Genomic DNA, 26,547 nt, shown 5'->3' on the forward strand with positions numbered 1-26,547 from the left:
GCAGGACTCAGCGAGGATCTGCACCATGGCCTGGTCCCCTCTCCTGCTCACCCTCCTCGCTCACTGCACAGGTGACTGGATGTGGGGACAGGGGATGGGGCCCTGGGAAGACTCATGCTGCTGCTTTCTTCTCTGTCTCTAGACCCAGAATCACCATGTCTGTGTCTCCCCCTCTTCCAGGATCCTGGGCGCAGTCTGTGCTGACTCAGCCATCCTCAGTGTCTGGGGCCCTGGGCCAGAAGGTCACCATCTCCTGCACTGGAAGCAGCTCCAACATTGGGGGTGGTTATTATGTGCACTGGTACCAACAGCTCCCAGGAAAGGCCCCCAAACTGCTCATCTATGATAATAGCAAACGACCCTCAGGGATCCCCGACCGATTCTCTGGCTCCAAGCCTGGCAACTCGGGGACCCTGACCATCAGTGGGCTGCAGCCTGAGGACGAGGCCGACTATTACTGCTTAACATGGGACAATAGTCTCAGTGCTCACACAGTGCTCCAGGCCTGTGGGGAACTGAGACAAAAACCCCTCTCCTCTGGGAGCTGGGTGAGCCCCCAGCAGCTTCCTGCTCAGGCTCAGCCCTGACCTGTGACCTCTACTCATTCTCCTGCTGATGTCCTGGCCCAGGTCCAGGCAGGGACACTGCCTAGGGGAGAATGAGCCTCTCTCCCTTCTGTCCTCAGTGTCACTCACAGCAGCACTTTCCCAGACTAAGGGTCCTTAAGGAAAGTGAAAGTCCATCTCCCCTCTAGCTGGGGACAGTTTACTCCAGACTGGTTTGTGTTCCCTTGTCCTGTGATGGTGACACAATGAGACCTTGTCTTGGGCCCTGAACCTCTCCTGAGGAATGAGCACTATTTGTGCTGTGCTTGAAGGACAAGCGAGCCCTGCTGGCATCTCGTATTATAATTTACTCGACTTTAACCAGTGCTGACTAGTTTTGATTTGTTTTCTGATTTTTAGTGCAAAATATGGCAATTCTAAACGTAAAGTGATAACAGATTGGTGGTTGCCAGAGGTGGGGGATGAGAGGACGGTCCAAGTGGGGAAAGGGAGCCAAAGTGGAGAAACTTCCAGTTATGAAATGAATGGTTCTGGGGATGGAATGGACAGCATGGGGACTGGGGCTGAGAATGCTGCATTTATCCTTGGATAGCAGCCTCAGAGCTGCTCACATGGCTCTCAGTCTGTGGGTGACGTGAGACACACCTCCCTGTGCTCTCAGGGCTGGGATGTCACCCATTGAGTCCCTCCCTGGGACACTCCAGCTGGCTGGACTTCTGCTGAAATGTCTTCTGTCCCAACCCAGAGCCACAGGCTTGTTACCTCAGGGACATAGCCTGCCCTTGTCTCCCCCTTTCCAAGAGTGACACATGGGTTGTTTGACAACAATGTTGGGTCCAACTGTCCTGGGCAATACCAATTCATTCCTCTAGTCCTTGGGTGAATGAACAATTTCTCTGTCATGAAAATGTTGGGCGTGAGGCACAGAGCAGCGAGTGTGCCCAGCCTTGAGCCCAATGCTACTCTGTTTTCGAAGATCTGTGTCTGTCTGGCGTTTCCATCACTAAGATGGTTCTGAAGTTCACAGGACGAGGCCTCTTGGGGGGTTTCACTGAGCACCTGGTCGGGCTTTCTACCTACAGAGCTATTCCATAAGAGAAACTCATAACCAAGGAATCAATCAATAATTGTATTAGGAAAAAATTAGATGCCCTCATTCAACCAAGACCAGAAGGCATAATTTTCTCTTGTTCTCCATCTATGTTTTTAAGCACAATTTTATCAATATTCATCACCATAGTTTTAAAATCAATCTTATGGAGGTGACTTTTATATAAAACGACATGCACAGAGGGGTAAGTGGTGACAAAAACATAAACTCTTTCAATGAATCCTCAGAGGGCGATGTGAAAGCTCAGCTCATTCCCTTCTCGAACGTACTGCACATTTGCCCCCTTTGACCTTAGGGAGAGGAAAAAAATCGGGTTATTAAGCGAGGCCCCCTGCACACCAATGACTGGGATCTGGGACTAGACTCCTGAAAGTGACTCAGCTTCTCCATGTGGCAAATTTGCTCCAGGTGGAAATACTGGCCGATGGTAAAGACTTACACATCGGCACCCAGTAGGAATTTGCACAGGGGCTGCCTTTTCACCCCCTCTCAGGCCCTGGAGAGGAGCCCCTTTCTCCCCAGGCTGTGGAGACTCCACGGGAAAGAGAGCTGTGGCCCAGGGGAGGAAGCGTATGTGAGGAATCACCTCTGTCCTGCACCAAAGGGGACATGTCTTCATGGGGGTGCCCGCTGCTCTGGCCTGATCCTGGTCTGAGGGAAGCCTGTACATGACACATGGGTGTGTCCTGGCCGCTGAGCAGCAAGGAAGGCAGGGACACACTGGCCCTAGAGTGTCTGTGTAAAGTGGGCCCTGAGGTGCTGGAAAGCTACAGGAGGGCGACCCTGGCCTTGCTCTAAGGCAGGAGAACAGGGGCCAGAGCTCAGGGAGGCAGGAGCTCTGATGGCTCTGGTCACCATGTCCCACAATGGTGTGTGTCAGCCTGAACAGCAGGGGGCGCCCAGGGCCTGTTCCTGAGGGTTCTGGGGTAAATGAGAGCTGGGACCAGCCACCTGGTGCTGCCTGTGTCCTGTGCTCAGGGCTCACAGCTGTGACCTCCCCACCCCTTGAGCCCACACAACCCTAAGCCTGCCCACCCCCCTGACAGCCTCAGACAGAGGGGCCTGCCCCAGGGCCCAGGGAGGGGTCAGAGAGCTGAGGGGTCTCATTTGCATGAGGGGACCCTCCCTCCTGCAGAGCATGAAGAGGGCAAGGAGAGGTTTGGGGGCAGCTCTGCTTCAGCTGTGGGGCCACTGGAGGCAGGACTCAGCGAGGATCTGCACCATGGCCTGGTCCCCTCTCCTGCTCACCCTCCTCGCTCACTGCACAGGTGACTGGATGTGGGGACAGGGGATGGGGCCCTGAGAAGACTCATGCTGCTGCTTTCTTCTCTGTCTCTAGACCCAGAATCACCATGTGTGTGTCTCCCCCTCTTCCAGGATCCTGGGCCCAGTCTGTGCTGACTCAGCCGTCCTCAGTGTCTGGGGCCCTGGGCCAGACGGTCACCATCTCCTGCGCTGGAAGCAGCTCCAACATTGGGGGTTATTATGTCTACTGGTACCAACAGCTCCCAGGAAAGGCCCCCAAAACCATCATCTATGAAAATAGCAAACGACCCTCAGGGATCCCCGACCGATTCTCTGGCTCCAAGTCTGGCAACTCGGGGACCCTGACCATCAGTGGGCTGCAGCCTGAGGACGAGGCCGACTATTACTGCTCAGCATGGGACAGCAGTCTCAGTGCTCACACAGTGCTCCAGGCCTGTGGGGAACTGAGACAAAAACCCCTCTCCTCTGGGAGCTGGGTGAGCCCCCAGCAGCTTCCTGCTCAGGCTCAGCCCTGACCTGTGACCTCTACTCATTCTCCTGCTGATGTCCTGGCCCAAGTCCAGGCAGGGTCACTGCCTAGGGGAGAATGAGCCTCTCTCCCTTCTGTCCCCAACGTCACTCACAGCAGCACTTTCCCAGACTAAGGGTCCTTAAGGAAAGTGAAAGTCCATCTCCCCTCCAGCTGGGGAGAGTTTACTCCAGACTGGTTTGTGTTCACTTGTCCTGTGATGGTGACACGATGAGACCTTGTTTTGGTCCCTTGAACCTATCCTGGGGTCTCATACTATTCGTGCTGTGCTTGAAGGACAAGTCAGCCCTGTTGGCATCTTGTTTTATAATTTACTCCACTTTAACCAGTGCTTCCTGTGACTGTGACCCCTCAAGGACTTGGTAGGACACAGAACACAGGCTTCGCTTTGCGTCACCCTTATCGGAGATTGCTCCACAGAATAGGACCGTGCAAAGGGCCAGAAAAAGCCGAGTAGAGCAAAAATTTGGGGTACAGGGTGTGTATGAGTTGAGGTTCTCCCAGGAACATAACCAGTGTGTCTCTCTCTCTCTTCCTCTCTCTCTCTCTCTCTCTCTCTCTCCCTCTCTCTCTCTCTCTCTCTCTCTCCAACTTCATTCCCCCTTTCTCTGAGAGAACAGTATCTAAGAGAAAATTATTAAAAATATATAAATTTTTATATATTGACATATACACACACGCACAGCTCACTGTTCTCTCCGAGTACATATTGGTCAGGACAGTGAGTTTTCAGGCTTCTCTTTTCCCGCCTCAGTATGAGAATCAACAAGAGGCAGAATCTCCCTCAGCTGGAAACACCAGTGAGTGAGTGTAACGGGTCCTTTTACCACGTGCCTGGGAAATGCCCGGAAGACCTGCTCCACTGGGATGAGTTGGGTGCTCAGGGTCCCCGGGTGACCTCTGCTCCCTGTCTGCGCTGAGCCCTCCCGATCACCTCTGGCCTCCAGTCAGCACATGAGACTGATCATTACATTCATTCTGGGACAGCAGCCTCAGTGCTGCTCACATGGAACTCACAGTCCATGGGGACATGAGACACAACTTCTCTTCAGCTCTCAGACCTGGGTCATCACTCAGTCAGTCACCATCCGGGACACCTCCAGCCCGTCTGAACCTCTGCTGAAAAGTTCTCTGTCCCAACCTAAGGCCACAGGGCTTGTGACATAAGGGCTATAGTTCCCTTTTATATTTGCACTTTTTCAGACATGGGATTCAGACATGGGATCATTGAGAGAAACCAGGTGGCCTTGGGTGGCTGTCATTGGGTGGCTGAGTGAACAATTTCTCTATCCTGAAAATACTGCACACAAGTGCCAGGGACTACAGCTGTGCCTACCCCAGAGACAAGTCTGAAACCAACATCATTCTGCCCTGGAAGCTCTGTCTGGGGTTGGTTTTGCTATTAGTGGGATGACTCTGAAGTTCATAGAAAGGAGCTCCTCATGGGGTTTCACTGGGCACCAATGCGGGATTTCCAATCTGCAGGACCAGATCACAGTATACAAATCCTAAACTCACGACTAAAATATGAAGCGATTTTAGGAAAACACTTATACACACATTGTCAACCAACAACATTTCCATCCATATCTCAATGACAATTTCCATCAATATTAATTATCACTGAATTTTAAAATCAACGGGAATGAGGTGACCTTTATATACAATAACATACATGCGTTTTAAATTGGGTAAATGGTGATTACTATATGAACTTTTAAAATAAAAGCCTGTCACAGCAATTGAAATTTTTGCCCAGACAAACTTTCTGCATGTTTGCCCTTTCTACTCTTAGATAAATGCCACTAGCAATGTCATTTGGCCTGGCCTCCTGCCAACTTTTGACTGTGAGCTTGGTAATAGACCCCTGGGAGTAAATCCCTGCTCACAGTATGGGGACAGCTTCGGTTTCTTGCAGGCGGAATATTGACAGATAATAAAGTTTTACAGAGCATCGCTCAGAAATGCACATGAGGGCTTTCTCTCCACAGTCTCCCCATCTCTAGAGACAAGGAGCCCTTTCTCCTCAGTTCTCTAGGAGAATCCACAGGGAAAGAAACCTCTAGTCACCAGAGAGGAAAGGATCTGGATTCTGCACAGAAGGGACATACCTCCTGGGGCTGGTCACTGCTCTGGACCTGATACTGGAGTAAGAGTTTGTGTAGGAAACACCACCTCAGTCCTGACCACTGAACAGCGAAGGGAGGTGTGGAAAGACTCACCCTGAGGACGCTGAGTAGAGCATAAAAATGCCCTGGAGTAATTGGGAGGGCACAACAGGGGACACCTGGCCCAGACCTAAGGCAGGGGGCAGTGGACAGAACAGTGGGAGGCAGAGATTGTCCCTGATGGCTTCTGGTGACCATATCACACAATGGTGTGTCTGGGCCTGGACTCTAGGGGGCGCTCGGGCCTTGTTCCTGAGGGAGCTGGGGTGATCTGACTGGGACCAGCCTCCTGGCTCTGCTTAGTGCCCCCTTCTCAGGGCTTACAGACGTGATTGCCTTAGCAGCAGGCCCCACACAGCTCCACCCCTGCAGACACCCAGGGCCATCCTCGGGCAGAGGGACCTGGCCTAGGGCACAGGCAGAAATTAACCAACTGTGGCATCGCATTTGCATGAGTGGGTCACCCCTCTCTCAGAGTATAAAGAAGGGGAGGAAGAGATTTGGGGGCAGCTCTGCTTCAGCGGTGGGGCCACTGGAGGCAGGACTCAGGGAGGATCTGCACCATGGCCTGGTCCCCTCTCCTGCTCACCCTCCTCGCTCACTGCACAGGTGACTGGATGTGGGGACAGGGGATGGGGCCCTGGGAAGACTCATGCTGCTGCTTTCTTCTCTGTCTCTAGACCCAGAATCACCATGTCTGTGTCTCCCCCTCTTCCAGGATCCTGGGCGCAGTCTGTGGTGAATCAGCCGTCCTCAGTGTCTGGGGCCCTGGGACAGAAGGTCACCATCTCCTGCGCTGGAAGCAGCTCCAACATTGGGGGTGGTAATTCTGTGTACTGGTACCAACAGCTCCCAGGAAAGGCCCCCAAAACCATCATCTATGGTACTAGCAGTCGACCCTCAGGGATCCCCGACCGATTCTCTGGCTCCAAGTCGGGCAACTCGGGGACCCTGACCATCAGTGGGCTGCAGACTGAGGACGAGGCCGAGTATTACTGCTTATCATGGGACGATAGTCTCAGTGCTCACACAGTGCTCCAGGCCTGTGGGGAACTGAGACAAAAACCCGTCTCCTCTGGGAGGTGGGTGAGCCCCCAGCAGCTTCCTGCTCAGGCTCAGCCCTGACCTGTGACCTCTACTTATTCTCCTGCTGATGTCCTGGCCCAGGTCCTGGCAGGGTCACTGCCTAGGGGAGAATGAGCCTCTCTCCCTTCTGTCCTCAGTGTCACTCACAGCAGCACTTTCCCAGACTAAGGGTCCTTAAGGAAAGTGAAAGTCCATCTCCCCTCCAGCTGGGGACAGTTTACTCCAGACTGGTTTGTGTTCACTTGTCCTGTGATGGTGACACAATGAGACCTTGTCTTGGCCCCTGAACCTCTCCTGAGGAATGAGCACTATTTGTGCTGTGCTTGAAGGACAAGCGAGCCCTGCTGGCATCTCGTATTATAATTTACTCGACTTTAACCAGTGCTGACTAGTTTTGATTTGTTTTCTGATTTTTAGTGCAAAATATGGCATTTCACGAGGATGAATGGACAACAGAATGGTGGTTGCCAGAGGTGGGGGATGAGAGGACGGTCCAAGTGGGGAAAGGGAGCCAAAGGGGAGAAACTTGGTTATGAAATGAATGGTTCTGGGGATGGACTGAACAGCATGGGGACTTGGGCTGAGAATGCAGCAATATTGCATGTTGGAACACTGGGGAAAAAGTAGACCTTAACAGTTTCTAGCACAGGAAATAATAAACCTTGTGACCCTGGTGGGTTACATGTCAACTAGACTTACTCTGGGGGCGATTTTGCAATACGTACCGATATAGAATGATTATGTTGTAGAGCTGAAACTAATATAATGTTGTATGTCAACTACACCTCAATGAAAAAGATAAGGTAATTAAAATGGAATCATCAAAATAAATCCAGGGATGGGATTGAGCAGAGAAAGAAAACCAAAGAGGAAGATCTCATGAACATGGATGACAGTGCGGGGTTGCAGGGAGGAGGGACGTGGAGGAGGGTAGAGGGGTGATAAGTGGTGATGACAAAAATAACAGGAAATAAAGAGAAAAAGATACAAATGGATAAATAACGGTAATTAAATAGATTCCTGTATTGTGAGGGAAGGTTTAAGCGTCACTGTTCGTATCTAACATTAATTAGTCTTTGTAGTAACTCGAAGAAAAGTGATTAATGGTCATTATTTGTAAGTACCTGAAACTTAGTTCCCAGTTGCCTAATAGAGGAAACAATAATTCTTTATGTACAAATAAGCTCTGTCTCTGATATGCGACTAGTCCCAAGAGGCTCTCTACCATCAGTGTTTTCTTCAAAGAAAGTTAAGCAGAGGCCTTTGATTATTCCAAAAGCTTTAGAAAGTTGATTCACAAAATGCTATGAAAAAGGCTTTCTTGCCAGGCCTGTGTGGCTCAGCAGTGGATGATCCAGGAGATTTATGATCCAGGAGATTCCCAGTTCGGGCACATGCCCAGGCTGTGGGCTGGATTCCCAATAGCGGCTGTGCAGGATCAGCTGATAGATGGTTCTCTCTCATTGATGTTTCTCTCTCTCTCCCTCTCCCTTCCTCTCTCTGAAATCCATAAAGATATATTTTTTAGAAATAAAATAAACATACATATATTTTTAAAAATGCCTTTCTTACATCATTTCAAGAATATTATATCCAATAAATATTGCAGTGAAAATGTCATGTTTACCAACCCAGTTTCTTAAAATATGTTTTCATATTGATTTTAGAGAGAGAAACACCAGTGATGAGTCACTGATTGGCTGCCTCCTGCATTCCTCCACCTGGGCATCTGCCCTGACCAGGAATGGAACGGTGACCTGCTGGTTCATGGGTGGATGCTCAATCACTGAGCCGCGAAGGCCAGGGCAAAACATGTCACATTTTGGAAGAAGCTAAAGCTCTAGAGAGAGTATGGGCATCTGTGGTGCACAAGGTTTATGAAGAAGATTGACTATGTGGACACAAAGTATTTCTTTAGGAGCAATAGGATTGCTCTGTGTGATACTGTATGGCACTTAAATGACACTCCTGCTTTGTCAGATCCATTGAAAACTTCACAGCACAGTAAGAGAACCTCAATGTATGCACATAAAGTGTAATTTGGGAAGTTGGGGTTCCCTGACAGAATGCGGAATGTGACAAGAACCCATCCATTTGGACTAGGAGAGTATGAGCCACCTCATTGGAGGGGCGGGGAAGGCAGCTGCTAACCTAAGTACCTTTGGCAGTGAGTCCTGTAAGACTAAAAGCAAAAGGAACCTTACGGAAGCCTGTGCTGCAGCCGATCAAGTGGATTCCGTGGGGTCCGGGTTCACAATGTTGGTGCGGCTGTGCTATGGGCTGGGATTACACAACAGGCAAGAAGAGGGAAGCCCACTGCCCCAGCGCCCTCCTGGTCCGGGCCAACCGAGTGCGCGGTGGTCGCCACAGAGCCTTGGCATGCAGGAGATCATGGTGGCTTGATGGCGGCGGGCGGCTCCATCTGAGTCATGCTCGTGGTCTTCGCCTGTTCTTGGCCTGCATCACCGAGAACCTCCTGCACTGGGCCTCCGGGGGCCCTGACCTCAGGCAGCCCTGAAGCTGCCCTCAGCCCACCCGCTGGGTCTCTGCCAAGTAGTGTGCTCCAGGCTCCAGGCCTGCTGTCCCCCCACCTCGTTCCTGCCCCCTCCGTAGTCTCTCCCCACAGGGCCTGATGGACATGGATGTGGCAGCCGCCGGCCCACACCTGGGCCCTGGGGGTATCACAGGCACTTACAAAGAACCAGCCCCAGGGATGGGTTGATGGGTTTGCTTGAAGAACCACCCTCAGGGGACAGACAGAAAATAAGAGGGACAGGATGCCACTTGTCCTAATGCTTGGGCTGTTGGGAAATGGCTCCAAGGGTGTGCATTGGATTCATATCTCCCTTTCTCGCTCTTTTTCTCTCTCTGTCTTTGTCTCTCTCTCTGTGTGTGTCTCTTTCTGTGTTTCTATCTGTCTGTGTCTCACTCTGTCTCTCACTCTTTGACACAATTCTAACACTGTTTGCCTGAAGATACTGTCAGATCCAGATTAAAGGCTCAGTCACACACACACACACACACACACACAGGCACACACATCCCTCCTGTCTCTGAATGCATATTGTCCTGGACTCTGCAGTCCTCAGACTTCTGTTTCTCCAGGATTCAGGAATCAATCTGGGTGAACCCAGCCATGCTCAGGGTCAGAATCTTCAGGAGGCAGAATCCCACTCAGCAGGAAGCACCTGCGACATCAGTGTAACTGGGGTCCCGTTATGAGAGCAGCCAGGAAATCCCTGGACAGCTGCCCTACTGGGAAGAGTTTGATACTAAGGCTCCAAGAGTGAGCCTCTGCTCCTGTCAGCAGCTCAGCCCACCCCGACCATCTCTGGGCTGCAGTGAGCACTGAAGACTGAATATTGCCTTTACACTTGGACAGCAGCCTCAGAGCTGCTCACACGGCCCTCACAGTCTGTGGGTGATGTGAGACACACCTCCCTGTGCTCTCAGGGCTGGGATGTCACACATTCAGTCACTCCCTGTGACACTCCAGCTGGCTGGACTTCTGCTGAAATGTATTCTGTCCCACCTCAGAGCCACAGGCTTGTTACTTCAGGGACATCCCTTGTCCCCACCTTTTCAAGAGTGACACATGGGTCCTTTAACAAAGAATGATGGGTCCAATTGTCCGTAGGTAATACCAATTCATTTCTCTAGTCCTTGGGGACTGCAAAATTTTTCTGTCATAAAAATGCTGGACAACAGGAGCAGAGCTGTGTGTGTGCCCAGCCCTGAGCCCAACTCTGTCCTGGAAGATCTATGTCTGTCTGGTGTTTCTATCAGTTAGATGGTTCTGAAGTTCATAGGATGAGGCGTCTCGTGGGGTTTCACTGAGCACCTGCTGGGCTTCCTACGGACAGGACCATTCTACATGCAAAACTCATAATAGATACATGAATGAATGAATGAGTAAATGAATGAATGGATAGTGCTTTTAGGGAGGAAAATTATATGCCCCCATTCAACCAAGACCAGAAGGCATTATTTTCTATAGTTTTTCCATCCATGTATTTAGGAAGAATTTTATCAATATTCTTCACCATACTTTGAAAATCAATCTTATGGAGGTGACTTTTATATAAAACGACATGCACAGAGGGCTAAGAGATAACAATACATAAACTCTTCCAGTGAATCCTCAGGAGGCTGATGTGAAAGCTTAGCCCATTCGCTTCTAGAACTTACTGTACATTTGCCCTCTTTGACTTTAGGGAAAAGCAACAAACCAGGTTATGAAGCCAGGCCCCCTGCGGACCAAAGACTGGGATATGGGACTAGATTCCTGAAAGTGACTCAGGCTCTCCATGTGGCACACTTGCTCCAGGTGGAAATATTGGGGGACGGTAAAGATTTACACACAGATACCCACTAGGAATTTGCACAGGGGCTGCCTTTTCACCCCCTCTCAGGTCCTGGAGAGGAGCCCCTTTCTCCCCAGGCTGTGGGGACTCCACGGGGGAGAGAGCTCTGGCCCAGGGGAGGAACCGAATGTGAGGAATCACCTCTGTCCTGCACCGAAGGGGACATGGCTTCATGGGGGTGCTCGCTGCTCTGGCCTGATCCTGGTCTAAGGGAAGCCTGTACATGACACATGGGTGTGTCCTGGCCGCTGAGCAGCAAGGAAGGCAGGGACACACTGGCCCTAGAGTGTCTGTGTAAAGTGGGCCCTGAGGTGCTGGAAAGTTACAGGAGGGCGCCCCTGGCCTTGCTCTAAGGCAGGAGAACAGGGGCCAGAGCTCAGGGAGGCAGGAGCTCTGATGGCTCTGGTCACCATGTCCCACAATGGTGTGTGTCAGCCTGAACAGCAGGGGGCGCCCAGGGCCTGTTCCTGAGGGTTCTGGGGTAAATGAGAGCTGGGACCAGCCACCTGGTGCTGCCTGTGTCCTGGGCTCAGGGCTCACAGCTGTGACCTCCCCACCCCTTGAGCCCACACAACCCTAAGCCTGCCCACCCCCCTGACAGCCTCAGACAGAGGGGCCTGCCCCAGGGCCCAGGGAGGGGTCAGAGAGCTGAGGGGTCTCATTTGCATGAGGGGACCCTCCCTCCTGCAGAGCATGAAGAGGGCAAGGAGAGGTTTGGGGGCAGCTCTGCTTCAGCTGTGGGGCCACTGGAGGCAGGACTCAGCGAGGATCTGCACCATGGCCTGGTCCCCTCTCCTGCTCACCCTCCTCGCTCACTGCACAGGTGACTGGATGTGGGGACAGGGGATGGGGCCCTGGGAAGACTCATGCTGCTGCTTTCTTCTCTGTCTCTAGACCCAGAATCACCATGTGTGTGTCTCCCCCTCTTCCAGGATCCTGGGCCCAGTCTGTGCTGACTCAGCCGTCCTCAGTGTCTGGGGCCCTGGGCCAGACGGTCACCATCTCCTGCGCTGGGGTTGGTAGTTATGTGGACTGGTACCAACAGCTCCCAGGAAAGTCCCCCAAACTGCTCATCTATGATAATAGCGATCGACCCTCAGGGATCCCCGACCGATTCTCTGGCTCCAAGTCTGGCAACTCGGGGACCCTGACCATCAGCGGGCTGCAGCCTGAGGACGAGGCCGACTATTACTGCTCATCATGGATCAGCAGTCGCAGTGCTCACACAGTGCTCCAGGCCTGTGGGGAACTGAGACAAAAACCTGCTGTCCCTGTTGAAATGGGGCTCTCCTGGGCAGACCCCAGTGCTCTGACAAGCCAGCTGCTTCCTGTGTGTTTTTGGCCAAATACTGGGGCCTGAGACCTGCAAGAAACTGCAGTGAAATCTGCATCAATATCTCCCTTCTCATCTCGTGTAAAACTTCAAAACTGTCAAATCTTGGTTAGTGCGGCTGGGCTGCATTTTGCTTGGGAAGCTTCAATCAACACCGAGGGAGAGGGATTTCACCATATCTAACAAAACTACATGGGCATTGACCCTTTACCCAACAACCCACAGTCTCTCAATCTATCCCTCACAGAGAATGAAAAAAATATAAAGAGATTCCTTCCCAAAGCCATTTAGTACAGTATTAGAATATGTAGAATGGCCTGGCCGGGCGTGGCTCAGCGGTTGAGCTTCGACCTGGGATCCAGGCGATCAGGGTTCGATTCCCGGTGAGGGCACGTGCCCGGTTGTGGGCTTGATCAATGGCTCTGCCATCATTGATGTTTCTGTCTTTCTCTCCCCCTCTCCTTTCCTCTCTCTGAAATCAATAAAGATATATTTAAAAAAGAAAAAGAAAATGTAAAACGTACTTATAAATGTGTATACAATCAAAATAAAAGTTAGGCAATGGTAATAAATGATATTAGTAATTGTGCAAATAAAAATTGTGAGATGCGCCTAACCGGTTTGGCCTAGTGGTTAGAGCATCGGCCCGTGGAAACCAAGAGTCGGGTTTGATTCTGGCCAATTACACGTACCTTGGCTGCAAGCTCTCCCTGGTCGGGGCTTGAGCGGGAGACGAGCAGTCGATGTGTCTCTCTTACATCAATGTTTCTCCTCTCTCCCTCCCACTGTCTCTGAAAATGCAATGGAAAAAATATCCTCAGGTGAGGATTTAAAAAAAAAATTGTGAGATGTAGTAATAAACATTACATTGAGAGAAATATGTAACCTTCTTTATTTACATTAAAAAGCAGAACAGCTGAAAAGTATTGGACTATATACCCTATTTAATTTAGAAAAAAATGAACCCTAATAGTGCAAATGGAAGGGTATACAAAATAGAAATGAATGAAATAGTAAATAGATAATAATAGGAAGAAATGGCAGAGCCAAAATTAATTTTTTTTGGTAAAAAGCCCTGGCCGGTTTGGCTCAATGGCTACAGCGTCGGCCCATGGACTGAAGGGTCTCACATCCAGTCCAGTCAAGAGCACATAGCTGGGTTGTGGGCTCGATCCCCGGCCTACGGGAGGCCACCAACCCATGTGTCTCTCTCACATCGATGTTTTTCTCTCTCTCTCTCTCTCCCCCTTCCACTCTCTCTGAAAAGCAATGGAAAAAGCATCCTGGAGTGAGCATTAAAAAAAAAAGTACAATGGACAAATTTTTAGCAAGATATATGGTAACAAGAAAAACAAAATTTTATTATAAAGGAATACCTAACTACAAGGAAGCAGAGATGAAAAGGGCAATAACATACAAGGAACAAGTTCATGCCAGTATAGTGAAAATGTGTAGAAATAGACAAAAGTTTAGAAAAAATATAACATTCCCAAATGAAGACATTGAGGAATGAAACCTCAGCCGGGAGGCAGCTGGTGGGAGCGCGGTGGGCTCCCCGCTCTCCAGCAGCGGCTCTGCCCCATCCAGGCCAGGGGCGGGGGCGAGGTCCTCGTGGGAGGCGGTCATGCCCAACACAGCGGCCAGGGAGCATGGTGTCCGGCCTGGTTGGGCCAGGGGAAGGCCCCAGGCTGTGCTCCACCAGCCTCTTGCACGTGGCGAGGGCACCGATGCCTGGTGTGGCGGTGTCTGCACTGTCCCCAGGGGGCCGCACCTGCCCAGCCCACCTCTCAGGGCGGCAGAGGCAGCCCCTGCCTTGCGGGTGCCGGGGCCCCTGGCAGCGCTGTGCCCCGCACCCCGGGCTTCCCTGAGGTCCCACCCCAGGCCTTAGGGCTGTGCCTCGGGGCCTGGGGCGCTTTGGGGGTAGCTCTTGGCAAACTCTGCAGTCATAGGACCTAGCGTCCAGGATTTGTCCCCAGAGGCTGCCTGCTAAAGAAACGAGAACAGCACGAGACTTGTGTTAGAGGATGACTTCAGTCCTCACCCGGGGATATTCTTTCCATTGCTTTTCAGAGAGAGTGGAAGGAAGAGAGAGAGAAAAAAAAACCCATGCGAGAGAGACACATCGCTTGGTTGCTTCCCGCAGGTGCTCCCCCGGGAGCAGGTTCCGAGGGCAGAAAAGGGGAAGACTGCTTACTGGTGACCCTGGGGAACATCCACTGAGGGTCAGAGAGGTGGCCCCTCTGAGCATGTGTATCCAGCACTTCCAAATGGAATTTAAAAATCTGAGGAAACAAATATTCCCTTACTTAAAGCTTGAAATCCATTTTTACTACTTGTAAATTTATGTGACTATTTCTTAATTTGGCCACAAATATAATCACTTTAACCAGTGCTGACCTCACACTCAAGGACTGTTCCCCACTCTGCCAGGTGATCACCTGACTCATCCTAAAGATCCCCACTTACACTCCATCGTTTTGATCAGGTTTCTTGGGTCCGCCTCCCACATGGGCACCCCCACAGGCACACAGGAAAATGCCACCATTTGTATTCCTGCTGCACCTGTTACCTGTCCTTTGACACATACGTTCATTGCCTGGCCCGGCGGCCAAAGTTGGAGCTGTGTGGGGACAGTCGACGAAGATCGACACTTTGAAAAAAATATAGTTTTCCATGGAGATAACTGTCCAAATGTGAGTGCATGACTGTTCCCATGGTGACTTGGGAAGGTCCTTTCTCACCTCACTCTATTGGGAATAATGGGGAAGGACTACTGTAAGAAGACCATTGTGTAGTGTGTTTAGGGACATCAGAGTGGCTGGAGGATGTGGACCCTGTGACCAGCAGGGGGAGCAGAGCAATGCACCAGATTGCGGGTGCTGAGCCAGACAGCTGGTAGACCACTCACCCTGTTCTCGGGAAGCTGGGCAAGCTGTGTCCTCTCTGTGTGACCCTCCTCCTTCCATAAGACCCCTCATTACTCTGTGAGCTCCTGGGACGAGCTCCCACACCACAGCACTTCAAATCTGAGTCATCTCGGTGGGGTTTGCATGTGGAGTCTTTGGCCAAACCTGGGACAGGTTGGCGCTTGTAGACAATGAGGAGCCAGAATGCATTTCCAAGGAGGAAGAGGCTTCTGGAAAATCTGCCCAGAAGATAAGACCCAGCTCGTGGGCTGCATCCCCACCACGGAACCCCAGGAGACAGAGCTCTGAGGTGTCACCATCATGACCTGGAGTCTTTCTCTCTCAGTGCTTGTCTAGTGAGCCTTTGTCACATTTTACACAAAGGAGCCCCTGAGGTGACATAGGACCTGGCTTCTCCTCAGTTCCACAAGGAGCAGGTGCTGTGAAACCAGACTCACAACCCTCTGTCTCAGTGTGTTGTTCACTTGTGCAGAATGTCCCCCCTTTTGCACTGGAAGTTACTGTGTTGGGGGTCACTCTAAATCTGAGACAGAGGCCCCATACATGTGATGATTGATATTATTTAGGATGCAGCCTGAATGGGAGGCAGGTTGTGACTTCAGACCTGGGGCGATGGCTCAGAGGTTACACGGTGTCTCTTCACCCTTGAGCAAGTGGGCCAAGGCCTTTCTCTGCCCCTCTTGCTCTGTCCTTTGCTCCATTGTCACTAACTGCTACCAGGACCAGTTACAGTTAGTAGCCGGTTAGTGAAGATCTCTGCTGTCACTCTGCACCAGCACAGAGAGCTTAAGGCCATATCATGCATTTGGGTCTGTAAGAATTTTTACCTGTCTGTTCCCATCAATGCCGAGTCCTAACTATTGATTTCACTTCTTTATTGAATTGTCTGACACTTGCAGAACACTTTTGAATAATAATAAAGGGGAAAGTCACCTTTGCCTCTTCCTGATCTTTGTGGACATGTCGCCCTTCACAATACCATTTCTCAGATGCTGGCCTTAGGATGAAGTTACATATGTGTGTGAGAGATAGTCTTGTGCATGTGTGTGCTTAGTTTGACATGGCTTTTGTAAGATTTTGATGTTGAATTTGGTCAAGTGCTCTTTCATTAACAAGTGAGACAATTTTATCTTATCTATGGATGTACTATTGCATTGTATTATGTTACATGTTTCCTAAAATAACACCCAACATGTACCATTGGATGAACTGACAGTTAGTAATTGTACATCACCTTACTCTGGCATTGGAACCTCTTTATTAACATTTCATTTTGGACATCTGTATGAACATTTAGCATTATCATTCTGTAATTTTTTTCCCCTCTCATTTTTTGGAAGCATTTGTCACTGTGATAACTGCTTTCAAATGAACAAGGATCTTTTATATCTTTTGAATTGTTACAGAAACTCTTGGATGAAAAGAAATCGGAACCACTTGATCTCTGAAGACCTGGTAGATGGTTCCGAGAAACAGCCTGTATCTTTTGCCATTCTGTGAAGTAGGTCCACATTTTCTATAAGAAACTTGGTGTATTATTTATTTAATTCTTGATGTAGCCAAATTTGTGTCTTCCAAGGCAAGTATACATTTCATTTATTTTTAAATAAAGGTTAGAAATCTTAGCATTATTATTATTTTTATTTTGTACACATATGACCAGCAGGTGACACTGTGGGACTGCCCTGAGGTCCATACAAGGCTGCTCAGTGAGGACCATTTATTTACTCCAAGGAGCCTGTGCCTGATGGTCAGGCTTTGTGTTCTCTGAATGGAAAGCAGCAGCTGTGTCCTCTCTGCCCTGGCAGAGCCCCCTGAGCATGGAACCTTTGTGGGGTTTCAGAAGGTGTTTATGCTCAGAGCTCTCCCAGGGGGTGAAGCCAACCTCCCTCCTCCTGGGTCTGGGGTGTGAGCTGAGCTGCAGCCCCAGGGCGCAGGGAGGGGCTGGCACTCAGGGGAGGGACTCACATTTGCATGGAAGCCCCTCCTGTGGCAGAGGGTGGGGAAGAAAAGGAGGCCTGGGGAGCCCAGCCCCACTGTGGGCTCAGGGGCTGTGGGCACCATGGCCTGGACTCCTCTCCTCCTCGTGCTCCTCTCCCACTGCACAGGTAGGGACAGGCTCGGGGACCAGGCCTCATTTCCCAGCTTCATTCCCTTTATGTTGAGCCTAATGAAAACTTGACAGGGGCCTCTGCCTCAACACTGACAAGTGTCTGTGTCTGCAGGTTCCCTCTCCCAGCCTGTGCTGACTCAGCCGCCCGCCGTCTCTGCATCACTAGGAGCATCAGCCAGACTCACCTGCACTCTGAGCAGTGGTTTCAATGTTGGCAGCTATGCTATAGCTTGGCAGCAGCAGAAGCCAGGGACTCCCCCCCGATATCTGCTGTACTACCACACAGACTCAGACAAGCACCAGGGCTCTGGCGTGCCCAGCCGCTTCTCTGGATCCAAAGATGCCTCAACCAACTCAGGCGTTCTGCACATCGCTGGGCTGCAACCTGAGGATGAGGCTGATTATTATTGTCACACATGGGACGGCAACTTTAAGACTTACACAGTGACCCAGACCCTCAAGGAAGTGAGACAAAACCCTCTTCTCTGTTCTCCAGTCCTGGTGCAGTCACCCCAGCTGGTGGCTCTGACCAAGTCTAGCTCAGCAGTAACTTGTGTTGTCAGATCTTCACCCAGCACTTGATTTTCTGTGGACCAGTAGTTTTGACAATGTCACATCTTTTTCTTCAACTTGTAGCTTGATTCATAGCTCAGATATTTTTGCTTTGTTCATGGTTTCACAGACAAATTTTCTTACTCAGAGATGAAAATTTCCCATTGGAGACTTTAGATGAAGTCAAATTAGGTTGATTCTGGCCAAGCTCAGGTCAGGGTCCAGGATATGATTCTGTTCTGAGTGATCAAATCTAAAGTGTGTGATATAAATCAAGATGCAGAAATGAATTCTACATACTAGCAGCGAACTATCAAAATATAAAGAATAAAAAGAGTAGTGTTATCTTGGGCAGCTGTCAGTTGGAGCACAGGACTGGTTGGCCACTTTGGAGGGGTGTGTTGCACCGAATCTGCAGAGAGGACATGGCTGTGCTGGGATCCAGGGGTGCCCCACAGACTCTACCTGGCTCCTCGGGTGTTCTGGCACCTGGATGTTCAGGCTGAGGTCTGCAGCATCTCCAGGTTTCCTGATGATGGGTCCTGCAGTCTTCTCCTGCCCACTACTGTAGACAGTCAGGGAGTGCTGGGGAGATTCCTGCAATGGCCAACATGGTGTAGGGGGAGGTTCTTACACTGAGTGTGCCAAATGTAGAAAGATGAATGGATAGAGCCCAGTGCACTGAAAGTTAGCAAGATAATTGGATAGAAAAAAAGCCCTCCTCTCCCTATCCTTACAAGAACCACAGACTTGAGCAGAAAGGGCTGGTGGTCTTTGAGAATGGAGTCTGACGTTCTCTCAGGTTGCACAGCACCTGAATAAATCACTTTGCTTTGGCACTAGCACCTGTCTCACGAGTTTGACTTTAGTTGTGACAGGAAGCAGAACCCACTTGTTTGGTTACAGTACTATTTGTAACAACATAAATATAAAAGACTGAAGGATAAATCTGAAGAAAAATGAAAGTCTTATACAGGGAAAAGTGCAAAAGATGGCAAGAAAATTAAACTTAAGTATATAGCCTAGGTTGTGTTTCAAAATACTCAATATTGTTAAGATAACAGTTTTTCCCTAATTGAATGAAAAATGTCTTCAGGTAAAATATACTTTCAATGTAGAATGAGGTAGAACATTTCAGCAAAGACATGGAAACTGTAGGAAAAGACATAAATGAAACAATGTTCCTGGAATAATCCTTCTCTAATATCATGAGACCTGCCTGCACCCGGGAAGGGCAGGTGAAGGGAGCAGATGTGCATTTACAGGAACCAGACAGATCAAGGTGAGACCAGGACTGCAACTTCAGTGTCAGAAGAGACATAGACCAAGTCTGGAGATGCTGCCCTAGGGGCTGAGGGACAGTGTGTGGGTGCAGGAAACCTGAGATGGGTGCCACTGGGTGCTGAGCCTGTGCTGTCACCTGCAATGTGCACCTGGGGTGACATGTCTGTGATCTTCGCCTCACTCCAATGTAAGACTCTGTGGCCTGCTTCTTGCTAAGTAAGAATTATGACCCAGTGGCTCAAAACTGACTACAGGGTTCCTGATTATATCCCCAAGGCTCATAACTGGAACCTGCATCTGTGAAACCTGGATGGAAATTCAAAGGCCCTTCTCACAAAACTACAGTGTGCTGGAAAGGATGTGAATCAGCCCTGTGACAGACACGGTGCTGGTAGCCTGGTCTATGGGGTATTGAGAATGGGCGGATACTCACAGTGGGAATATTGTATTCCTGATCCTTTCCTTCCTGTGACTTAGACCCCTCAAGGACTTGGTAGGACACAGAACACAGGCTTCCCTTTGCTTCACCCTTATCAGAGATTGCTCCACAGAACAGGACCGTGCAAAGGGCCAAAAAGCAGAGTTGAGCCAAAATTTGGGGTAAAGGGTGTGTATGAGTTGAGGTTCTCGGAGGAACAGAGCCAGTGGGTCTCTCTCTCTCTCTCTCTCTCTCTCTCTCTCTCTCTCTCCCTCCCTTCCTCCCTCTCTCTCTCTCTCTCTCTCTCTCCCTCCCCCCCTTCTCTCTCTCTGTCTCTCCCCGACTTCATTCCTCCTTTCTCTGAGAGAACAGTATCTAAGAGAAAATTATTAAAAATATATAAATTTTTATATATTGACATATACACACACACACAGCTCACTGTTCTCTCTGAGTACATATTGGTCAGGACAGTGAGTTTTCAGGCTTCTCTCTTCCCGCCTCAGTATGAGAATCAACAAGAGGCAGAATCTCCCTCAGCTCGAAACACCAGTGAGTGAGTGTAACTGGGTCCTTTTACCACGTGCCCGGGAAATGCCCGGAACGCCTGCTCCACTGGGATGAGTTGGGTGCTCAGGGTCCCCGGGTGACCTCTGCTCCCTGTCTGCGCTGAGCCCTCCGATCACCTCTGGCCTCCAGTCAGCACATGAGACTGATCATTACATTCATTCTGGGACAGCAGCCTCAGTGCTGCTCACACGGAGCTCACAGTCCATGGGTCATGAGACACAACTTCTCCTCAGTTCTCAGACCAGGGTCATCACTCAGTCAGTCACCATCCGGGACACCTCCAGCCCGTCTGAACCTCTGCTGAAAAGTTTTCTGTTCCAACCCAAGGCCACAGGGCTTGTGATATAAGGGCTATAGTTCCCTTTCGTATTTGTACTTTTTCATGATTCAGACATGGGATCATTGAGAGAAACCAGGTGGCCTTGGGTGGTTGTCATTGGGTGGCTGAGTGAACAATTTCTCTATCCTGAAAATGCTGCACACAAGTGCCAGGGACTACAGCTGTGCCTACCCCAGAGACAAGTCTGAAACCAACATCATTCTGCCCTGGAAGCTCTGTCTGGGGTTGGTTTTGCTATTAGTGGGATGACTCTGAAGTTCATGGAAAGGAGCTCCTCATGGGGTTTCACTGGGCACCAATGCGGGATTTCCAATCTGCAGGACCAGATCACAGTATACAAACCTAAACTCACGACTAAAATATGAAGCGATTTTAGGAAAACACTTATACATACCTTTTCAACCAAGAACAGAAGCACTGCATTTCCAATGCTTTTCCATCCATATCTCAATGACAATTTCCATCAATATTAATTATCACTGAATTTTAAAATCAACCTTAATGAGGTGACTTTTATATATAATAACATACATGCGTTTTAAATTGGGTAAATGGTGATTACTATATGAACTTTTTCAATAAAAGCGTGTCACAGCAATTGAAATTTTTGCCTAGACAAACTTTCTGCATGTTTGCCCTTTCTACTCTTAGATAAGTGCCACTAGCAATGTCATTTGGCCTGGCCTCCTGCCAACTTTTGACTGTGAGCTTGATAATAGACCCCTGGGAGTAAATCCCTGCTCACAGTATGGGGACAGCTTCGGTTTCTTGCAGGTGGAATATTGACAGGTAATAAAGTTTTACACAGCATCACTCAGAAATGGACATGAGGGCTTTCTCTCCACAGCCTCCCCATCTCTAGAGACAAGGAGCCCTTTCTCCAAAGTTCTCTTAGGGAATCCACAGGGAAAGAAACCTCTAGTCACCAGAGAGAAAAGGATCTGGATTCTGCACAGAAGGGACATGCCTCCTAGGGCTGGTCACTGCTCTGGACCTGATACTGGAGTAAGAGTTTGTGTAGGAAACACCACCTCAGTCCTGACCACTGAACAGCGAAGGGAGGTGTGGAAAGACTCACCCTGAGGAGCTGAGTAGAGCATAAAAATGCCCTGGAGTAATTGGGAGGGCACAACAGGGGACACCTGGCCCGGACCTAAGGCAGGGGGCAGTGGACAGAACAGTGGGAAGGCAGAGGTTGTCCCTGATGGCTGCTGGTGACCATATCACACAATGGTGTTTCTGGGCCTGGGCTCTAGGGGGCGCTCGGGCCTTGTTCCTGAGGGAGCTGGGGTGATCTGACTGGGACCAGCCTCCTGGCTCTGCTTAGTGCCCCCTTCTCAGGACTTACAGCTGCTGTGATTGCCTTAGCAGCAGGCCCCACACAGCTCCACCCCTGCAGACACCCAGGGCCATCCTCGGGCAGAGGGACTTGTCCTAGGGCCCAGGCAGGAATCAAACCCCTGTGGCATCGCATTTGCATGAGTGGGTCACTCCTCTCCCAGAGTATAAAGAAGGGGAGGAAGAGATTTGGGGCAGCTCTGCTTCAGCTGTGGGGCTACTGGAGGCAGGACTCAGCGAGGATCTGCACCATGGCCTGGTCCCCTCTCCTGCTCACCCTCCTCGCTCACTGCACAGGTGACTGGATGTGGGGAATGAAGCAGGGGCCCAGGGAAGATGGCTTGGGCCCTGCTTCCTCCTCTGGTCTCCAGACTCAAATCACCATGTCTGTGTCTCTCCCTCTTCCAGGATCCTGGGCGCAGTCTGTGCTGACTCAGCCGTCCTCAGTGTCTGGGGCCCTGGGCCAGAAGGTCACCATCTCCTGCGCTGGAAGCAGCTCCAACATTGGGGGTGGTTATCCTGTGAACTGGTACCAAGAGCTCCCAGGAAAGGCCCCCAAAACCATCATCTATGGTAATAGCAATCGACCCTCAGGGATCCCCGACCGATTCTCTGGCTCCAAGTCTGGCAACTCGGGGACCCTGACCATCAGTGGGCTGCAGCCTGAGGACGAGGCCGAGTATTACTGCTCAGCATGGGACAAGAGTCTCAATGGTCACACAGTGCTCCAGGCCTGTGGGGAACTGAGACAAAAACCCGTCTCCTCTGGGAGGTGGGTGAGCCCCCAGCAGCTGCGTGCTCAGGCTCAGCCCTGACCTGTGACCTCTACTTATTCTCCTGCTGATGTCCTGGCCCAGGTCCAGGCAGGGACACTGCCTAGGGGAGAATGAGCCTCTCTCCCTTCTGTCCCCAACGTCACTCACAGCAGCACTTTCCCAGACTAAGGGTCCTTAAGGAAAGTGAAAGTCCAACTCCCCTCCAGCTGGGGACACTTTACTCCAGACTGGTTTGTGTTCACTTGTCCTGTGATGGTGACACAATGAGACCTTGTCTTGGCCCCTGAACCTCTCCTGAGGAATGAGCACTATTTGTGCTGTGCTTGAAGGACAAGCCAGCCCTGCTGGCATCTCGTATTATAATTTACTCGACTTTAACCAGTGCTGACTAGTTTTGATTTGTTTTCTGATTTTTAGTGCAAAATATGGCAATTCTAAACATAAAATGATAACAGATTGGTGGTTGCCAGAGGTGGGGGATGAGAGGACGGTCCAAGTGGGGAAAGGGAGCCAAAGGGGAGAAACTTCCAGTTATGAAATGAATGGTTCTGGGGATGGAATGGACAGCATGGGGACTGGAGCTGAGAATGCTGCATTTATCCTTGGACAGCAGCCTCAGAGCTTCTCACATGGCCCTCAGTCTGTGGGTGACGTGAGACACACCTCCCTGTGCTCTCAGGGCTGGGATGTCACACATTCAGTTACTCCCTGCGACACTCCAGGTGGTTGGACTTCTGCTGAAATGTCTTCTGTCCCAACCCAGAGCCACAGGCTTGTTACCTCAGGGACATAGCCTGCGCTTGTCTCCCCCTTTCCAAGAGTGACACATGGGTCCTTTGACAACAATGTTGGGTCCAATTGTCCTGGGCAATACCAGTTCATTCCTCTAGTCCTTGGGTGAATGAACAATTTCTCTGTAATGAATATATTTGGCATGAAGCACAGAGCGGCGAGTGTGCCCAGCCTTGAGGCCAATGCTACTTTGTCCTCGAAGATCTGTCTGTCTGGCGTTTCCATCACTAAGATGGTTCTGAAGTTCACAGGATGAGGCCTCTCGGGGGGTTTCACTGAGCACCTGTTTGGGCTTTCTACCTACAGAGCTATTCCATAAGAGAAACTCATAACCAAGTAATCAATCAATAATTGTATTAGGAAAAAAATTAGATGCCCTCATTCAACCAAGACCATTATTTTCTATTTCGCTTCCATCTATGTTTTTAAGCATAATTTTATCAATATTCATCACCTTACTTCTAAAATCAATCTTATGGAGGTGACTTTTATATAAAACGACATGCACAGAGGGCTAAGTGATAACAAATACATAAACTCATTCAATGAATCCTCAGGAGGACGATGTGAAAGCTTAGCCCATTCGCTTCTAGAAGTTACTGCACACTTGCCCTCTTTGTTCTTTGGGAAAAGCAACAAACCAGGTTATTAAGTGAGGCCCCCTGTAGGCCAATGGCAGGGATCTGGGACTAGACTCCTGAAAGTGACTCAGCCTCTCAATGTGGCAAACTGGTCCAGGTGGAAATATTGGGAGACAGCAAAGATTTACACACCGACACCCACTTGGAATTTGCACAGGGGCTGCCTTTTCACCCCCTCTCCGGTCCTAGAGAGGAGCCCCTTTCTCCCCAGGCTGTGAGGACTCCACGGGGGAGAGAGCTCTGGCCCAGGGGGGGAACCGAATCTGAGGAATCACCTCTGTCCTGACCGGAAGGGGACATGGCTTCATAGGGGTGCTCGATGCTCTGGCCTGATCCTTTTCTAAGGGACTCGAGTACATGACACAGTAGCGTGTCCTGGCCGCTGAGCAGCAAGGAAGGCAGGGACACACTGGCCCTAGAGTGTCTGTGTAAAGTGGGCCCTGAGGTGCTGGAAAGCTACAGGAGGGAGCCCCTGGCCTTGCTCTAAGGCAGGAGAACAGGGGCCAGAGCTCAGGGAGGCAGGAGCTCTGATGGCTCTGGTCACCATGTCCCACAATGGTGTGTGTCAGCCTGAACAGCAGGGGGCGCCCAGGGCCTGTTCCTGAGGGTTCTGGGGTAAATGAGAGCTGGGACCAGCCACCTGGTGCTGCCTGTGTCCTGGGCTCAGGGCTCACAGCTGTGACCTCCCCACCCCTTGAGCCCACACAACCCTAAGCCTGCCCACCCCCCTGACAGCCTCAGACAGAGGGGCCTGCCCCAGGGCCCAGGGAGGGGTCAGAGAGCTGAGGGGTCTCATTTGCATGAGGGGACCCTCCCTCCCGCAGAGCATGAAGAGGGCAAGGAGAGGTTTGGGGGCAGCTCTGCTTCAGCTGTGGGGCCACTGGAGGCAGGACTCAGCGAGGATCTGCACCATGGCCTGGTCCCCTCTCCTGCTCACCCTCCTCGCTCACTGCACAGGTGACTGGATGTGGGGACAGGGGATGGGGCCCTGGGAAGACTCATGCTGCTGCTTTCTTCTGTCTCTAGACCCAGAATCACCATGTCTGTGTCTCCCCCTCTTCCAGGATCCTGGGCGCAGTCTGTGCTGACTCAGCCGTCCTCAGTGTCTGGGGCCCTGGGCCAGAGGGTCACCATCTCCTGCACTGGAAGCAGCTCCAACATTGGGAGTAATTATGTGCACTGGTACCAACAGCTCCCAGGAAAGGCCCCCAAAACCATCATCTATGAGAGTAGCAAACAACCCTCAGGGGTCCCCGACCGATTCTCTGGCTCCAAGTCTGGCAACTCGGCCACGCTGACCATCAGCGGGCTGCAGCCTGAGGACGAGGCCGACTATTACTGCTCAGCATGGGACGATAGTCTCAAAGCTCACACAGTGCTCCAGGCCTGTGGGGAACTGAGACAAAAACCCGTCTCCTCTGGGAGCTGGGTGAGCCCCCAGCAGCTTCCTGCTCAGGCTCAGCCCTGACCTGTGACCTCTACTTATTCTCCTGCTGATGTCCTGGCCCAGGTCCTGGCAGGGTCACTGCCTAGGGGAGAATGAGCCTCTCTCCCTTCTGTCCTCAGTGTCACTCACAGCAGCACTTTCCCAGACTAAGGGTCCTTAAGGAAAGTGAAAGTCCATCTCCCCTCCAGCTGGGGACAGTTTACTCCAGACTGGTTTGTGTTCACTTGTCCTGTGATGGTGACACAATGAGACCTTGTCTTGGCCCCTGAACCTCTCCTGAGGAATGAGCACTATTTGTGCTGTGCTTGAAGGACAAGCCAGCCCTGCTGGCATCTCGTAGTATAATTTACTCCACTTTAACCAGTGCTGACTAGTTTTGATTTGTTTTCTGATTTTTAGTGCAAAATATGGCATTTCACGAGGATGAATGGACAACAGATTGGTGGTTGCCAGAGGTGGGGGATGAGAGGACGGTCCAAGTGGGGAAATGGAGCCAAAGGGGAGAAACTTCCAGTTATGAAATGAATGGTTCTGGGGATGGAATGGACAGCATGGGGACTGGGGCTGACAATGCAGCAATATTGCATGTTGGAACACTGGGGAAAAAGTAGACCTTAACAGTTTCCAGCACAGGAAATAATAAACCTTGTGACCCTGGTGGGTTACATGTCAACTAGTCTTACTCTGGGGACGATTTTGCAATACGTACCGATATAGAATGATTATGTTGTAGAGCTGAAACTAATATAATGTTGTATGTCAACTACACCTCAATGAAAAAGATAAGGTAATTAAAATGGAATCATCAAAATAAATCCAGGGATGGGATTGAGCAGAAAAAGAAAACCAAAAGGAAGGTCTCATGAACATGGACGAAGTTGCGGGGTTGCAGGGAGGAGGGCCTGGAGGACGTGGAGGAAGGTAGA

At 50.6% G+C, this 26,547-nt stretch overlaps 3 pseudogenes and 1 gene segment (V, D, J or C); all 4 read left to right on the forward strand.

Annotated features, from left to right (window-relative positions):
- Positions 1–587, forward strand: LOC308549764 (putative non-functional immunoglobulin lambda variable 1-50). The segment is given in 2 exons: positions 1–71; positions 181–587.
- Positions 588–2,840: 2,253 nt separating this feature from the next.
- On the forward strand, positions 2,841–3,458 carry LOC308549765 (immunoglobulin lambda variable 1-40 pseudogene; annotated as a pseudogene). The gene is made up of 2 exons (XR_014000662.1): positions 2,841–2,945; positions 3,055–3,458. The product of XR_014000662.1 is annotated as an immunoglobulin lambda variable 1-40 pseudogene (transcript).
- Positions 3,459–6,203: 2,745 nt separating this feature from the next.
- Positions 6,204–6,765, forward strand: LOC308549766 (immunoglobulin lambda variable 1-40 pseudogene; annotated as a pseudogene). Its single transcript has 2 exons — positions 6,204–6,249; positions 6,359–6,765. The product of its transcript is annotated as an immunoglobulin lambda variable 1-40 pseudogene (transcript).
- A 15,402-nt stretch (positions 6,766–22,167) lies between these two features.
- Positions 22,168–22,780, forward strand: LOC308549767 (immunoglobulin lambda variable 1-40 pseudogene; annotated as a pseudogene). Its single transcript has 2 exons — positions 22,168–22,262; positions 22,374–22,780. The product of its transcript is annotated as an immunoglobulin lambda variable 1-40 pseudogene (transcript).
- The last annotated feature ends 3,767 nt before the right edge of the window (positions 22,781–26,547 follow it).

Source organism: Miniopterus schreibersii (assembly GCF_964146895.1).
Source record: "Miniopterus schreibersii genome assembly, chromosome: 20".
NCBI classification, from domain to species: Eukaryota; Metazoa; Chordata; class Mammalia; order Chiroptera; family Miniopteridae; genus Miniopterus; species Miniopterus schreibersii.